An 18,768-nucleotide genomic window follows, 5' to 3' on the forward strand; every position below is an offset into this window, starting at 1 on the left:
AATAAGTAGTTTAACTTCCGTCTCAATATTTGAGCCGCCTTGCGACTCGACAGCAGAGTTCTCTGACGAGGCCAGCAGCAAGAATAGTCGGTATACGAAACATGAAGACATGGCCTCTTCTTGACGCCGGCCTTCACGACACCAACTTTACTGCTCTTACTCGACGTCTGTAGAATGGCTGATCGCAATGCCCGAGAGTAAACAGCCTCAATCGTGTGATAATCATCTCATATCCACCCCAACAGCTCTAAACGCGTTGGAACCATGGTGAAGCACGCCACGCAGTGAGCAATTCGAGTGAAGCCAATATCTCGTCTGCTCCAACAAAACATATCCATAACAACTTTTACCGCCCGAACTTCGTTGGTAGTCCAAAGACCGGCCTAGACACCGCGCGGCTGCGCCTTTGGGCGGTGAAGGCGAGTCTTGAGTCGTGGACTAGCGGAGGCGGTGAGTCGGTTCCATCCAAGATAACCGCCGCAACGTCCCAAACCTACATACTTCGAAAACCTTCGAGACATGCGCGCACGCTCGCGGAGACTGGAGTAGGTATCCGTATGCTTGCCAAAATGGCATTGCATGAACGATTGGGAAAACGTAAAGGACCCACGCATATGGCCACATCCCTTCCGAGCTCCCGCGCGAGACGTTCAAAATAAGAAAGCAAATGAGCCAATACCCCATGAACGGTCGAAATGTCTCAGACGGCCGCTGTTGGTCTACCTGGAGGCGAATTGCCACCCCGCCGACGTCCGTATCATGTCATGTGAAGGATTAAGCGCATGTGGCATCAGAGAAACCGTGAAATAATCGCCGAATGTCTGACATGTCTCGTGGAGGTTGTCTTACAGAGTGTTGACCGAGGGATGTGCGAGATTCTCACGACAGTTGCCATGGTTGTAAGTCGCTGAGGCAGTCGTCGAGAAAGTAGATTCACTGGCAACAAATGGACACAGGTGCATTACGTTCGAGGTGCCAGACCGCCTCCCGATCATTCACCTCATCCGAGGCTGATTATATGACAAAGGGCTAGTTGCGTTTGCTTTCCAAAACATTCATCACATCTCATTATACCTACATGACGTCTATCAAATTCTGGATCCAAGTTGTCGACCGACGTTTGTCGGAATCAAATCGTCGAGGGCTTGGACCAGGCTCGATCTGAGTGACAAACTAGCTACCGTGAACGGTCGAGATAGTTATATCTGGCTGGCTTTACTATGGTAGCTTGAGAGAGCCTACTATCAGTCGCTTTGGCGTATATTGGCAAGGTGTCTCTTAACCATGCAGTATGCGTTCGTCAGGGTCAAAACAGCGCAGACAGATTCATGCCTAGACGTTATTCACCAGGAAATACTTTACGTCACTGAGGCCTCGCTGCATTCAGGCAGTTGGACGGTGTCAAACAGGGGTGGCTGAAGACAAAGGACCATGAGGCGTTCTGAAGATATCTTGAGATTCGCCTTTTCTTATGAGACGACTATGGGCAACCGCTCGACATACGATGGTTAATCAAACGTAATTTGTGCACTTGTTCGAGGGCGCAGAAACAACTTGATGTGAAGTCAAATTTGAGTCGAGAACCTACATGGCTCGAATGGTTTGACAAACGTGACGTTGACCGAATGTCGTCAATTTTCAGGGTTGGCTCTAGAGTCTGGGAGCGGCGTGGCTTGCAAGGATTCGCGCGACCAGTTCATGGAGAGACGACTGGTTCGGTACGAGGACTGCAGTCGTCTGTGAATGGCTGCAAAGGGACACACGGGGGAGGGAGGGACAAGGGTAGACAGCCCTGGTTCGTCCCCTCCCCTGATTCCTGCGGTCGTCCACCTCCCTGGCCGTGCAGCGCAGCCTGGTGCCGACAAGTCTTGTGGTGCCTGCAATGCGTGCGCACTGACATGCTGCACATCTCGAAGTTCCCGAGTGTGCAGAAGCCCCACTGGGACGAAATGAGATTTGAAAGGACCATGAATAGCCCTGGTCCTCCTTTGCCGATAAAAGGCTCCACGTAGGGCCCCATCAGATCCTGGCACACGCGTCAACCGGCACAAATCCTGTCCAGTGAGTTGGAGACGATATGGAGAGGTCGAGCAGGCCGACAGCATCGCCGCGAGCTGCTCCGCACCGTTGAGCCGAAGCGTGACGATACCGGAAAAGGCAATACTTGCTAGCCGGGCTGGCCGCCGTTTTCTGGCGTTGACTGGTGGAACTCCCGCTGGGCTGGCAGCTAACGTGGCAGGAATGGCGTTGCAGAAAAACGTTGTGGCCGTTGACAGCTTTTGTCTATAATGTGAAGGGAATATCCATGTCTCCCTGGAATGCGCCAGCGTCGACGAGGTTACCTATGCTGATAGCATACGGATAGATGGACTTGTCATCGACTGCGTGCCGCGTCCAAGGGGGGGTGCAGTGCCTTTGGCGTGATTGGAGGGGCCGCCGAGCCCTGAGCATTGTTGCGCTTCTGTGGATCTTTGATGGCACTGTGACCTCTGTGGGTAGTAATCCGAACGTCCGCTCGCAACGCTAGTGGTATTCGCTCTTCCTGCAATGTTTCTTGTGACGGCGTTGCCGTGGTATGATGAGCAAGGAAATTGCAATTCCCGAGACGATGAGGGACAGAAGCCCGCTGCCCGACATGTCGCCGTCGACATACTGCGCAGACTGCGGTCAGCGTCAGATGCGATCGCTGGCAGGAATGGATACACAACTGCCTCGAACGTGGAGATTGACGTTGAAAGAATGTTTAGACGTTGCCAAATGTTGCAGTATACCCGCAAGGCTCGAGTTGGCCCTTGGGATCCTGGGATTCCTAGGCCCGGATGCCCTGTGAGCGGGTACTCGACCAGGTAGCTCCTAGAGCTCAGGGTAGCTTAAGAACCTCCAGGGTCATCATCCTCCCCCAGCTTGTCGAATTGGAGGTCGGTGAGCGTTCCTTCACGTTCTCCAGGCCGATGTTGATCGCATTCCAAGTATCTGGCTGAGCCGGGCGAGGTCATCAAACCTGTCCGGGTCGTAATGACCACCGTATGCGTACGGATACCTAGTCTGTTTAAGCTCAATGTCCAGGAAACCCGCTCGCCTTGACAATGTCAAGTGAGACCCGTTTCGCTCAAGCTTCGCGGGGTCTGCCAGGCTTGCCAGGTTTTTCTGGGCTGTCAGCGACGTTGGAGAAGCCGGCCCTGGTCTAGCCTGGTGCTCCCTCTTCACCGTCCAAACGGGTAGCCCATGCCGGACGGCGCCCCTTGGACGCCCACCCGCGGCAGCCACGCCCACTTCCCAGGCGTGCCAGTGCTGCCCACAGCTCAGCCCACCACACCCCTGGCCAGTACCAACGGTCCCAGCCCAGAGACGCAGTGGCAGGACCGGTTTCGCGCCACTCAGTTGGGTTGCAAAGACGGTTGGGGCGCGGGTAAGGAATTCCCTGACCGACTGTTTAGCGAACACCAAGGCGGAGCCCAGGACATTGTGTGGCGCTGGAGAGAGAGGGCCGAAGAAATTGCAGGTCAGGTACAGACGACCGGGCGTTCTTTGTACCGGCAACGACCCCACTCCACTACAGTGGCTTTTAGCAATGTTGGCGGTCCAAAGATGGACTTCATGAAGTTTTCGCTTCCGCAATCGTGTCTCGGCAGTGGCTTGTTGTCGTGTCGAAGCGCTGGTGGACGGCTTGATGGAAGAGTATTATCGTGGTGGTAGGTAATCTCAAGTGTAATTCCACCGTTCGTATAGTCTAGCTCTGACAAGGGCCGCCACGGGTCGTTCCATAAACGGGAAGCCAAATTCTCCGACATGGTAATGTTGAATGTCAAAAGCGACAATCACAACAGGTTCGAGATGTCGAGGATTGTCACCAAGGGAAGGCAAACGATGAACCTAAGGCATCATCCTGGGCTTAGATACCCTGCGTCCCTACCTTACCTGCCTGATTCTCAGAGGGAAAGACCGCACATGCCTTCCTCTCAAGGGAGGACACGGGATCTGGAAGGAAGATGGTAAATGTTCTTTCCACCCGAAGAAGTAGTCGCGGTTTGGCGACGTGATGGATTGGCAGGTGCGCCTTGCATGCGAACATTGAACGCACCAGCCTCGTCCTCAGCCACAATCGGGCCTCCTTGTTTCTCACCCGTCACCATCACCCAATTCACGACTTGAGGTACCCAAAATCAAGCACGCCAGCACCGTGATGCCATATGATTCCTGCCGACCGCAATCCGTTACAACCGGATGACAGTGAGTCAAATGTCAAGCGAGGCCCGACTGAATGGACCTTTGACAATTATTGAGCACGCAGGGACGTCGTCTGCATGCATATGCATCCTCCATACGAGCGCACCTTACTGTACGGGCCTACCCAAACACTAGGTAGTATTCACATCCCCACCCATTTCCAACAGCCCGCACCTCGTCTGTATCTTGCCTGCTGCATCCGGTTTTCACAGTTCGTCTTTTCGCTAAACTTCAATCGTTACATCACATTATATTCGACGAAGCTGGGTAGAGGTTGGGACGAGTCGACAAACTCGCCTCTGGCATTCAGAAACCAAAACAACCATGCATATGGTGGCTGTACGCACTGCTGCTGGGAAAAAGAAAGCTCACGGTTGGCTGGAGCCACAACATCGAGCTCGGTTGCAATAAACCGCCAATGACGCGTCGAACCTGGCGAGGACCCAGCTCCGATGGTGTTTGACATTGGGCTTCCGCCTTCGACTTCAGAGGTTACGTCCGTCCCTTTCGCTTTCGCTCCCCTCTTCGGACCCCGTCAGGATTCAGGTTTCCATTATGGAATACCCGGGTGACTTCCGCGGCGCGGCATCCGTCCGAACTTCCAACTCACTACCATCAGACTCATGTTCCCTCTTCCACTAGTTGATAGGGATACGAAGAGCGCCCAACTGAAGATTTGCACTATTTTTGACGTCAAGAAGCGAGATTTGTCCTCAGCATTCTGTTGCGTTGTATCAGACGCCGTGCTGAAGAGATCACAATACGGGAGCTTATAAATAGCCCCTGTTGGTGAGGAACAATGAGACGCCAAACTTTGGGCTGGATAGGATGGTTCAAATCCCAGCTTTTGCAGAACAAAAATAGGTGCACTTGACTGACTGACCATCTCTTGATGCAATGCAACCACCAAACGCAGGCAGACCTGTTACGAGAAGCTACGTACCTCGACGTTGGTGGGTGGCACAGGAGGGGAATGAAGGACTTTGTATAACCAATCAAACCAATCGCGACTGACCCGACGCAACGCAGTACAGACTACTCCAAGTTGGGAAGATATGTCTTTGTTGCCGGCACCACATCCTGTCGCCTCGTGGAGCGTCGACATTCATTCACCAGCCACTTCCAGGAAGCCCTGTTTCTTCAGGGGACCTTCGCATACGGCGCACGCATAAGGTATCTCGTTCCTCAACCCTAGTTCGAGATAGAAAGAGAACCTCGATATCGAGGGGATGACGGTTACGGGCTGGAGGAAGGGGCCAATGTGGCTGGAACAATGTCGATCTCCGGCTTCTCTGTGTTCTCCGTACACCACCGCCGCCGCCGCAATAGAGTTTCTGGTACATCAACACATAGGTCACAAGCCCCCATCAGCATCAGCGACTGATCCAAATGCCAGGCCGCAGGCGGCATTACGTACGTCCAATCTAAACGACGGCCTGGCGTCGAACCGTCTGAAGCCAGACTGATTTCGCCATTACCGAGAAGGAGAACAATGTCAACGATACACCCCGTATGCGTGGGTGACGAAAGAACCTTTACCCGAAGTGCAACGTTTCCCGCACCCAACGACTCGCCCACAGCTTCTCGAAGCTAGCTATGCCCCAATTGAGAGCGTGGCCGATATGAATGAGCGGTCCAACACTGGGCTGCCAAATTTCACTAACGTCGAAGCGGAAACGCTTGGCAACACTGACAGAGACTGTGCGTCTTCCTGGCCCGATGGTTTTTGAATTTGACGGACATTTCGAAGTCCGCCCCCAAATTTCTCAGCCTGTCACTGGCGCCGGCGCACCGCCTACTCCCGTATTCACATACTGCCATGGGCGATCGCTTATTGGGTTTCCGCCGCGTGTCGGTAGAAGGTTTCGTCTCAACGCTCATTGGTCCAGTGTCACCGCCTTCAGCACTTTGCAGCAGGTTTCCTTCATCCAACACTAGTTAGGTAAGTGCCCAATATGCCACGGCGCGTGCTGAGGTGTCCTTTCGCTGGTACCTATGATTTCGTAAAGCTGAAATCAGGTTTGTGGTACTTGCTGGACTACCTTTGTTAGCAAAGACTTATTCTACCAGCATCTCGCAGTAGCGTTCATTGGTAGACTTGCTTGAGGGATCGAATTTTCAAGAAGCCGTCGGGATGACACGAGTAGCCAGTTGCGCGGCGCGGCGAATTCCGTCGCCAATGCGACGCTAATTATTCGCTTTAGAACATGCTGTGGTCCTCGAGTGGGCCGTTTCTGCTGCAATCAGTCAGGACTCGAGTTATTGATTAGCAGTAAAAAGACGAGTTGTTTGCTACCCGAGCACCCAGACAAGCCAAGGTTCGAAAAGTGATTATCTTAGGCGGCGTTCCCAAGTTGCAGCACGCTATGTTAGCTGGCCCCGCTATCTCCTGTCAGTTTTCGAACCGGCTCACGAACCGTTGGGCCTGCACACAAACCCAGTCCCTGTATCCTTTCCCGTACCTGGCACGCCTGGATACTTCAGGACTTCGAACCACCAAGTGAACCAGAACACAAAACGGCTTAAAGGGGCGTTTAGCTCGTTCCGTTTTCTCCTTCCCTACCAGATCCATGAACTCGATTCTACGGGTACGGATAGCCAGACTTCGTGCGGGATATTCATACTGTTGTCGAGCAAAATGTCTACCAAGAGACATCCTCCTCGCGTCGAGGAGTCCGTAGCTCTGAGTAAATGCCAACACCATGACCTAGTGCGCTTGTTGGTGTTAGTAACTTGCCTAGCCACGGCACAGCATGGCGGGCCGGTTGGCTAGGATTCAAGCCCGAGGTAAAGCAGAAGTTATCCTCACTGCGGCTGGGGTCTCTCTCCTCCAGGACCGTGGGACAGCTGCCGCCAGGTACCCTGATACCCTAAGAATTAGGCCAACGAGCATGGGATGGAAGGTGGGATGGTACCGTTCAGACCCGGTCAACACGGCCAACATCTACAAGCCCCCGCCCTGGCTTGCCAGCCTGGGTTCCCGACTGGCGCGCCTGCCAGGGCAAGAAGGCTGGGCCACTGGCGATGGACTCTGGGGAGCCCAAGTGCCACTGTGCCTGGAAAACGCGGGCTGCAGCCACTCTCAAGATCAGCATCCCAAGAGCAAGGTACTTCATACCCAGGCTGTGGTAGGGAAGCGCAGGGATCACGACACCCTTTGGCATTCCCTTGCCATATGTAATCTGCAGTCTGCACCACTGCCCTTGGTCCTTGTCCCAAGTTTGACTCCTGGCCCGTCGTCTCCCCAGGTCGCAGGTGCTCCCGCACGCGCTTGAATGCCCCCCCCTGTGGTGTGCTCCATCCCATTCCACCATGGCCCAGGAACCAACTCGACGGTGCCGTTATCCTTGCCTCCCGCATTGCATCGCACCGCCGAGAAACGTCAACCGTTGCAAGCCTGAAGACATGGAAAACCAGCAGGGTGGCTCAGATATGGGTATGGGCAGGTCAGAATATCTGCTCAAAGGGAAGACGTTTGGATCATATTCGCATTGATGGATTGTGCTTCGGGAAACTATGCGCTCTCACTCTCTCTCTCTCTCTCTCTCTCTCTCTCTCTCTCTCTCTCTCGGTGACTTTTATTGGCGACATGTCGGAAAAAGAGATACATGTCCAGTTGGTATGGCAGAATTACCGCCACGCCAGCCACTTTGGCTAGGGGCGCATGAAGCAAACTGAAGGGACTGTAGGATGTACCATACATAACGTTGACAAATTCATTTGCGCTGCACCCTCAGAACATGGGAAAATCGTCATCGTGCCTCGGATCTGTCGAAAATTGGATTGGATGTGCAGGCGCAAAGCAAACATGGTTGTGCTTTTACCAGAGCAGAGTACTCGGTAATTACTTTGCGTCATAAAGCGGAAGACATGGCCGGTTGATTGGAATTGGCAGGTTGGAACTGACCAATGCAATTTCGTCACAGGCGATTATTGGCAGAAAAAAACATAATTAAGTCGGTCCTCAAGTGTGTGAATAGACTGGGCCGATGTGATGCTCCATGGCAACGTTGAGATACGATCAAGTGCGAATGAGACATCGCTGAAGTACAGTAGATGCCTCGGTCAGGGCTCTTTTTGCGTATACGAATCAATGACATGAAGTTGAATGACATGAGGTTGAAGATAACCCCGGCAGCCTTAGCTCTGGCAACTTTGTGCGTCCATGTTCACAACCCCCCGCTTGGCAACAACATCTCCACGTGCTTGGGGCATGGTCCAGTACCATCGTGACTTCCCAATCCTGGCAGCCCTGAGGTGAGCAACCACCTACGATCGTGTGCCTGCAGCCCGCAGCCCAGTACTTCGTACTTCGTACACTACACGCAGGAAGGTATCCGTAAGGTAAGGAAGGTATGTATGTACCTTACCTTCCCACGCTCCTGTCCCTTCCAGGTTGCCTGGTGTTGCCCTATGGAGAGTATCCCCATCCCCTACTTCCTACTTTGTACACTACGGAATGGGTAGCTTCCACCTCCTGGCTCCTGGCTCGTGAGATGCATCGTCCTGCCTTGCCTCCCGTTGCCTACCGAGTACTTACTTCGTACACTACACTACCTTTGCCATCGCGCCTCTGCTTCCCTGCCCTGTCTTCCCGCCGACCCCCGTCGCCTTCCCTGCATGACAACCTTACAACAATTAGTCTGACCAACGTTCACTCCAACTTCAACGTCAATTTCCCGAATTCAACGACACCATCGTCATCATCATCATCATCATCACAATCACCACCACCACTACCACCACCATCGACACCAGCAGCTTATTGCTCCTGCATTTTCACACCCGGCAATTGTACTTGCGACACTGCCTTAACCACCTTGGCGGCATCGCGAGAACCCGGTCTCCTCGTCTTTTTAGCGAGGCTATCCTCAAACACTATGGCAGCATCAACAAGTCGCCGTCTAAACTTTGTTCGCCCCGGCCGACAGTTCGAACTCGTCATAGTCTCGTCGCATATCTGTCTTCCCATACTAGTGCAACGCACACCAACAAGCAAGACATATCCCTGGACCGACGTGGCCTGCCCTCTTCTTCTTCTTCTAGACGAGTCGAGACGAAACGGAAAGAAGGACGACCCGACGAGCCAGTCCTTCTACTGAAACATAGCTTGTTCGTCTCCAGCCTCCAGGCCGGGTCTTCAGGGGACCTCGACTCGATTTCTCCACACACCATTCCCCAATGTGAGTCGTGCTGTTTCTCGCCCGAGTTACAGATCCGGACGGCGCCATGGCGTCCCCTCCAAGCTCCCACACTTCAGATTCTATCGTGGCCCCTTTCCCTATCTAAGTAGTCTCGTTCTCTACCGAGTATGGTACTGTAGAACTCGTCTACCCTGATGCTTGTCATGAGCCAACTCACGCCACCCACGCAATATTCTCGAGACGGTCCGTCTGCTTCGCTAGCCGCCCGTCGTTGATGTTGCGCAATATGCGCTGGCAGATCGATGTGGGCGGGCCCTAGCGAAATGTGGCATGTCAACGAGGAAGCGGACTGGAGGAGCGCGAGCCAAAACCGCGCCTCTCTTGACCGATGTCACCCCTCCGCTACTTCGCGATTAATCCAACACGGAACGACGATCCTCCCCTCAGCTTGCGTCTTTTTGTCCAGGCACTAGGTATTGCACTCCTCTTTGGACTCTTAGGAGTTGTCCATATCCAGCGCACATCCCCGTTGCACCCGCCCACCTCTCGCGGTTTATTTTGGGAAGGTCAATACGATGTTGATTATGACAATCGTGCAACAGGCAAGAGATCAAACCTAGGGCTTCCACGATTATCCCTGCGCGCTTTGTGTCGCCAACCCAAGATTCTACAGCAATTCATCCCATCCAATTTGCCGCTCACATTCTCGAACACCAGCTGTCCAGCGTTTGCGCGACCTGCAACCAGGGAGGACCCCAGCTATCTAGTGTCATGGCGAATAGACCCCGCGGGGGGAGAAGAGAGACCGCGCACACAACGACACACCTCTATGCCTGCGCAGTGTAACTGCGACCTGAGAACCCAAGAGTCCGGGCCGTCTTGCAGATATAGCAACAAGATCAGACAAGACATTGCCACAAACGCGGCAGATGGATGCAGAATATTGCACACAGCGCGTATTGCATCCAATTAACAGTGGAAAAAGCGGCGTCTTTCTCGCATCGTACTTGATGCATAATCGAACTTGACCCTGTGACACCAAGCGTTCTGAGCGGTCACTGAAGGAGCACTTCGAGCCAGTCGCTTTATCACTTTATTGGTCTAAGAGAGCTTCTGACGTTCGAGCTCGATCATAACTGGAGCGGCTTGGGAATATTGTCTCTCTCGGAGCGGCCGTGACTTAGAACTACACCGTGCGTTCTATAGAATTGTCGTCGTGTCGCGATTTAGCAACGTCGACTGCGCACACTCCAAGGCGGCACATCAAGCAACAGCACGAGGAGTCCAAGCAACCTCGTGGTTCTTTGAGGTTGGCACCGTTTTTGACCCCCTTGCCTCCCGCTCAACCCCCAACCCCCAAAACCCAGGGTGAGACGCTCGGGTCGACTAGGCATTTTCGTGTGTGGGCAAGGATCGTTCAATGCTAACCGTGACCGGTGTTTTTTTTTTGTTTGACAGGCAACGGTCCACCAAACTACCTTGAGGTAGCACTTTGCTTACCTTGGTCATACCGTCCCATTCCTCGTAGGCGGCAGGGGATTTCGGGCTTCTAGATCTGGCTCAGAAGCGCAGCCATTCCCCCGGACGGCTTCGACGTTGAAGCTACCTTAGGCTACCTTAGCAAAGTCGCAAACTAATACTGACATTGCCACTTCAGCTATGGATGCCGAAGAAGCTTATTCTCATGGCAAGTGAGCCACCGTCTCTCTACGGGGCGCCTGTCAGTTCCTACCCTGGCTCTTCTAGGCTCGCTAACAGGCATCTCGGATCCTAGGTATCGATGGACCTACGGTACGCACTCTGCCACCCGTGTTCATACTGTGGATGTTCATCAGGGTGTATCTGCCGCTGTCGGAGCGGTGAGGATGAACTTCGGTCTAGGCTCTGCACATCACGTCGATATTCTTCAGCATTCGCTCCTCTGGCCTGTCTCTTTAGGTATTTCGTACCCTCCCACCGGGGGACCGGTTCCGTCCACACCTCTCTTCTCGCTGGCTCCCCTTACGCAGTACTTCGTACACCTGCCCACCCGATTCATTTAGCCGGGATTCTTTCGTCCACATTTTCTCTTGGGGGGCCGCGACATCATCCAATGGACTTCCCCTGGACGCAGCCCATCCCACCCCAGCTTCTCCTTAATCAATGTGCCGAGTGGCCAACTGAAGGGACGTCGACCTACTTGGGAATTGGCGTTATCGCTGGTCCTATTTTTTACTCTTTTTTCTTCTTCCTCTGAGGGCCCATTGCCAATCACTCGAGTCTCCCTGGCTCTGCCTAAATATCCGGCGTTCTCTCCATGACGCCGTCTGCCTCTTGACTCTGCTTTCCCTTGCTTCACACGCCTCCCAGTCACACCCAGCAAGCCGTTCGTTCCTCGCAGTGCCTGACAAGCGTCTTAGCAACCCTACGCTATTCCTTCAGGGTCTGCGTTGCGTCATAAATCAGCTTGAGCCACTCCTCAGCACGAGAACCCCCTGACCAGGCAATTCCCAGAAACACCTTCCAAGTACGTTCCCCAGTTGCCTGACAGATGTACATTTTGGTTCCCCTTGCGAGAGGGAAAGACGCCGCTGCCAGCACCTGTGGCCTTTGCAAGGCTGGCCTGCATGAACTAATTCAGAATACAGATATACTAGAACAACCACACACAAGTCAGGTCCCCCAGTAGCGGGACACAGGAAGGCCTGCAGACACATCCCAGATTTCGACCGCACGGCCCCGGCGAACAACGTTCGACCAGCTCCCTGGTCCATCCCCGGAGAATTGGGAGACCGTCACACACCACCCAAACAGACCGAGCCAGCGTTGAGGCATAGCTCCATTTGAGCAAGGAAGCAGATACACTAATCAAGCCCCTTACGGATACGCTACCTACCGTCAGAAGGACTAGAAGAACCGTCGACTTCTTCCTCGGGACCCCGCTGTCAGAGCCTTCTTCTCCCGCATTCGTTCCAGGTCAGGACACCCAAGCTGCGCCAGCCTCAAATTCCGTGCATCACTGGGTTGCCCTCCCCTGCACAAGTGTACACTACACACACAGACACTCACATACGCACACTTATACTCACTCACACACACACACTCACACACTAAGCAGACGCTGCAGAACCACCAGAATCCACTCGTAGCCCTCGCTCAGCCAGCCTTATCCAAATACAGGCGCAGACGCTCCTCGTCATTGCTCATACGGGTCATCAAAGACAGCAACCCGTCAACGCGTTTCCAACACGTCCCAATCTCCATCCAAAAGGTTTGTGATTTCTCGCCTTTAATCTCCGTCTTTCCTTTGCTCTCCGTGCTCCCCGCCACGGTGTCGAATCTTGTCCAGCCTTTACGAATAGTCGTATTTCCGATGGGCTCCGAAATTGCATTTCGAGATGCATCATCTGAAGGCGTTGCTGTTCGGCGCCTGTCCGCATGGGGTTTACACTACGCCCAAGCGCGTCTTTGTTTCAATTTCGGTAACGTCCCATGTTGCAGTCTGCGCATGAACATTGCCTGCACGACTCATCGCATCCCCCTTGGGCCTCTCTCCTTGTGTGATTGCCGTCAGGGGAGAGGGGGGTCACCATTTTATTGGGGCTCTCGCGGGACCCGGTCGCGTGTTCTTGACGCGGTCGCATGAATTTGCTCCGATCAAAGTTGGGAAAACAAAACACTTAAGATGCTGACTTGAGTCGATTTGCAGCAAGCTGGGATACCTTTGTTTCACAACATCGCCAACCTCGGACACACCTGCCCAAGATCACGGGTTCAATCTTTGCTCAACTTACGCCCGCACCAGCAACGAACTGAAGTTCACGGAACGCAGCGATCGCGACATTTAGAACAGTCTACCTAAGCCAACAAAAAAAAAGTGAGTACGTACGCGGACAACAGGCATCTCCCAGTCGGTTCCTCGCCAGCAAAGCGCTGGCCAACCTCCCTTTCTTCCCACGGATATTCCTGTTTCCTTACCCACGCGTCCATCGGCCGTGATGACTTGATGGAAAAACCTTGCACCAAGAGGTGCGGGGAATTCAGCGAAGGTTGGGCATCAGGATGGGCCATCTCTCGGCGATCTCATATCATGCCAGCCTGGCTGGTAAGGGACATCGAACATCCCCGTTGGGATGAATTGGAGTCTGTTCTGATTCCAGGGAGGCCTGGAAGAGCCTGGTTCAAGGTTCACTAGCTACAGATGACAGATGCTAACCAAGACGCACAGAAACATCAATATCAACTCATGACTGTCAGAGCCATGGCGCAGAACAGGCAGCCCTCAGGTGGCTACAAGCAGGAGCCTGATCACGTAAGTCTCGCCTTTTCATTATTCTACACATCCTTTCCTTTTGTTGTCATGGTATCGAAAAAAAAGTCGCTTCCTTCTGCGTTTTTTCTTATCCCCCTTGTCCCCATTTCAATTACTCAAGTCCGTTGGTCGCGCATAAGGGTGTCTGCCTCAGCTTGAACGCTTGCTGGCCCTAGCTGCCGGAAGACTCGTCACTCGGCTACATGCTTGGACGGCGAGTCGTGACAGGCGGTCACCACGGACCTCGACTGAAGCTCTCAAGCGGGAGTTGCAGAAGAGGTCAAACGTGGATAGGGTTTGAGCTACGCGCATGGTTGGCGTCGACAAGATGAGTTTCCTAGGATTCCCGTGGCTTCCAGAAGATGGCAACGCTGTCGCAAGCTTGACCAGGTCAGGACTCCAAAAAGTCTGTGAGATTGGCAGGGTGGCTCCTGTTTCACCAATGACCGGGGCCGTTGCAGGCTCCATTCACATGAGTGGGACCTCCCGACCAGCTTACTACGACGCTATTCCCTTTTGCACCACTTTGAATTTATTTTATCTTGAATTTTATTTTTTTGCTTGTTGAAGTTGGGGGAGAGGAAAGTTGGAGAGAGGGTGAGGGGACAAAGGTGGGCAGCCAGACCAAACCAGCCGGGGTTGGGCAGGGCAGGGTGAGTGCTACCCAACCTGGTTCAAGCTCCGGGAGGCTGGTTGAACATTGGATACCTTGGGAAAGCTCCCAGAGACACGTTCATGGTTCTGCCGTCTATGGTCGAGTCTTCGCGCTGTTGACCGGGGTCTCACGCGGAGGTGCAGCCTGGTGCCTTTTGGCGCGCGCACCCCTTGCGAGCCACAGCAATCGCGACATTCCTCTTGTTGCTGGCTCTTGCATTTGCGTCGTCTGTCTGCATCGCTATGTTCCTCATGTCGTTCGTCTTCCACAGAGGTGGTGACAAGGCGAGAATCAATGGCGCAGGCACCAAGCCAAGAGGTGGCTGGTTCGTTGGAAACGAGGGACACCACGCAGGGCAAAACGGCGGCCAACGGCTTCCCGGGCCTGCCCAGATGCCTAGTGTTGTCTCGAGCACAACGGGTACCGACCTTTCAGCTTTTTAAGCCTTAGTGAGGTTGAGCTACGCTATGGTACGCGCGCGAGAGAGAGCGTGTACTTTGTACGCCTCCCCCTCGTTACCGTCCTCTTCCTTGGGCCCGTTCTTCCGCTACCTACCACTCACGTGGACCAAGAAAGATGGGAGTGTCACGAGCTCCTTCTTGTCATGATGTACACGTCAGAGCGAGGAGAAAAAAGAAATGATCAATCCCACAAGCTAGCCGAAAGATATCGGCTGAAGAGAGAGCTCATTCTAGGTGATGAGCTCTGTCTGTGGATGTACGGCAAACACACTCGAGTCGAGGTATCCGTAGTGGTCTACACCTTTGACTGGCCTTTCCCTGGCAAAAGCAGGATGAAGATGAGGTGACGATTGTGGAGATCTGGAGGCGTCGGGTGGGGTGCACTCATCGTCTCTCTCTCTCTTTCTCTCTCTTCTGCTCTGTAGCAAACGTTCTTGGTGGGGGCTGCCAGCAGCAGCTTTCCCCAATGACGGGTGGCTGAGCAATTGGGAGGGGGGATGGGGGTCGGTGCTGACCTAGCCGATGCATTCATTACTCTGTTCGTTTGCCAAAATGATTCGGAATCGGCTGCTGTTGGAGGGAACATCTGCGCGAGTTCTGATTTCGCTCCCCCCATCGATTGCGCATTGATAGGGGGCGGAAATCGGGAATCGGGTGGATGATTGGCAAGAGAGGCAACGTCTGTCTGTGCCTGTTGTTCATGTTTCGACCCTCGCGACGGCAACGAGGAGAATATTGGGGAGAAGGCCTGCAGACCGCAGTACAATCGTTTGCCATTGTTCCCACCTGGAGGCAAGGGCGGCGAGGATGACTTGGCTGCCGCTAGTTGTGGAGAGTCCAAACCAACGTTGAACGACGAGGGTGAAGACGACCAGAACGCGCCCCCCATCTTCTTCTCAGAGCTGGGCTTGGGGGACAAACGTATCAACGACCTCGGAGCATGCTTGTCCTGCGCCGGTTGAAGCGAGTACTGAGTACGGCGTTCCCGCAGTGCTGGGCGAGCAGAGCTCCGGGTTCCTGGCTGTGCCTGGGACGTGGGTGATACATGGGCCAGCGGCAAGGTCTCAAGTGCCAGTGCGAGGGCCATGCCCATATGCCTACCACCTCACTCCATAGTCCGTACTTGGTCTCCATCTTCTAGATGCCAGCAGCGCATTAGCAGCAGCAGGCATGAGAAGCCGGACCAGGAGGCCAGGAACGGTCAAGCAGCAAACGCGGGGGGACATGCCATCGACAGCCCGGGAGTGAGTGCTGTGCCAGGTTCCAAGAAGAAGCCAGGATGTTTACAGACTGGGCTCCCACACAAGCCGGATCTCCTCAGGCACATTTTCCCAGGCAATTACAGAGTACCTAGGTATCCGTACTTCTTCTCTTCCCTCGTCTCTCTCTCTCACACACAGACTGTCTCCGCCTCATGGGTTCCCACACCGCCTTGCGCCAAACAAGTGCAAGATGTGCCAGGGCCAGGGGTGGGGACAGGGTGAGGAGAGAAACCCGGGAATTGAAAGTGGGAAGCCTCTTTTTTTGGGGGTCGGTGGCTGAAAAAGGTACGACAAGGGGGCCAAGCAGCAAAGTTGCAGACGCCATGGCTCTGGAGTCGTATTTTTCACAGTTGCGGTCTGTCTTCCAAGTAGTCGAGAGACTATTGACCTTTGCGCGAGAGAGATGAGAGATGAGTGAAAAAATTATCACACGAGAGAAAGTACTGCGGTACTGAGAAAAAGAGAGAGTGAGAGAGAGTGAGAGAGAGCAAGATTGAGGACCAGCGGCGGCATCCCGGTAGTATGCTGGTCTGCTGGCTAGCCCCGGATGAGAGATGCCTGATTGGGTAGTTGACCCTGCTCGGCCCTGCAAGCGCGTGCCGCCATTGGCCATTTAATCTACAATGCAAGAGACCCCTGTCACGTTTCTCCCATGCGCTGTCCCACACACCCCTTTCAACATGCACGCCCTTCCTCTGCCTCTGCCCTCTTCCCACCCCACTCGCACCCCACTCACTTCACCTTTTTTTTTCTTTTCCTTTCCCTCTTTTCTTTTTTTCCTTCCTATTCTTTTCCCAGTACGTACTATACCTTACACACCCAAACCCACACCCAGAGCAAATCCCGCCTGCCGTACTGCGCACACGCCCCTTCCTTCCTCTCCATCACTACCCAGTACCTACTGCGTGGTGTACACCTCGCCTTCACCTTGTCTCTGACTCCCTTTCCCGACTCTTTCCCACGCACGTTGGCACTTGTGGAGAGAGTGAGAGAGAGGAAGAAGTCGCAAAGTAAGGCTCACCATACTACCTTCACGCCCCTACCTTGCCTCTTTTTTCACGACGACACCAGCCCCTCTTGTCCCATCTTCACTTCTTCTGCGTCCTTTCCTTCATCTTCCTCGCCCTCGTCCATGCCCACCATCACCTCCACCACCACCGCCAATCCTCCCAACACCCACGCCCTCCCCGGTCGTTATTATCCCCTGTCCGTCCTCCTCCCACGCGCTGCTCCTGCTCCTGCTCTGGGACCTCTCTGCAAGTTGCAGCAAGAAAAGCATCGAGAAGCTCTCTCTCAGTCTTTCTCTCTCTTGTATGGGACTACTACTTGCGTATGCCCAAACCGACAAGATTTCACTCATTGGTGCACTTCTATCTCTCTCTCTCTTCTCTCTCTCTACCTTACCTACCTCTCTACCTGCCTACCTCTCGCCGACGACGCCGCCGCCGTTACTAGTAAACGACTTTGCCTCTTGTCCTTTCCTGCATAAGTTACCGAGTAAGAAAGACCAAAGGTGAATTCACACGCGCGCACGTACGTTCAAACCCCTGACAATTTTTTCTATTGCTCTGTTTTGCATTTGCCATCTATTGCTGCTGCTATTACTTGCTCTTTTGATTTATTGTATTCTGCCTGCTTCTTCTTCTTCTTCTTCTTCATCTTACGTCTCACTCTCGCGCGCGTCGTTGCTTGGCTGGCGCATATCATTCGTTGAGTACGCACGCTTTTGCTCTCTCTTTCCTTCAACCGCGCTTCATATTACATTCGCTGCACCCCTTCTTTGACGTCGAGATATACACGGATATATCCTCCCGACCCTGGGCCTGGCTAGAGGTGTGTGTACAAGCGCATATGCCCTCGTCGTCTCGCCTCCAATTTGCCCCACGGCTTTGGTAGCGCGCTTGCAAGGGCATTGCCGTCGACATCGCCATCTCCGTCGATATCTCGACTTTCGCCGTGCCGTAACCTCGCATCGGGCCCAAGGTGTCAAGGTACCGTGCCATTATATCGCCCCCCCCTTGTATTACCTTACATTGCACTTTCTCTCTACCCCGAACAAGATACCGCACCGGTGCGGTATCAAGCTCCACCGCGTCTGCGCCCCCCTGACACTCTGGTTTCCTGTATCGTCTGCTTTTGGTCTGGCTCTGGCTATTGCGTTCCCATTCTTGCTTTCACCCCCGGTTTGGGCTGCTGCGGGCTGGCTGGCTGGCTGGTCGGTCGTGTGTGCCTGTCTGATCCTGGATCCTCTTTCCTCGCTTCTCTTCATCTCTGCTGCCTCACAAGTGAGAGCGAGAGCAAAAAGTGTGAGACGGCTGAGTGAAGAGGATTCTCGCTCACTCTTCGCGAGTGTGTGTGAGTGAGAGAGAGAGAAAGAGAGAGAGAGAAAACAGCTCTCGTACCAAGACGGACGCCTCCTGTCTCGTCCCCTGCCTCTTCCTTTGCTGCCCATCCCATCCTCCCCGATTCCCAGACATATCACTCCCCATCATAATTACCCACTTTGAATCCTACCCTGCTCCAATGTTCAAATAGCTACCCTGTTCCTCTCTTGTACCCTCACTCGCCCAATCCCCTCGGCTGCCCATATTCCTGCTGCACCCTCGCTCCGATCGCCATCTCTCCTCCGTCCTTCATACTCCCTTGTCATCTCATTGCACCATCCATCGTCTCTTTTTGCCTTCTGGCCTTCCTGTCGTGTCTTCAAACCAAAGGAAGAACCCGCAGT

Source organism: Colletotrichum fioriniae (genome assembly GCF_027942845.1).
Source record: "Colletotrichum fioriniae strain IMI 355084 chromosome Unknown scaffold_14, whole genome shotgun sequence".
In the NCBI taxonomy this organism is placed as follows: Eukaryota; Fungi; Ascomycota; class Sordariomycetes; order Glomerellales; family Glomerellaceae; genus Colletotrichum; species Colletotrichum fioriniae.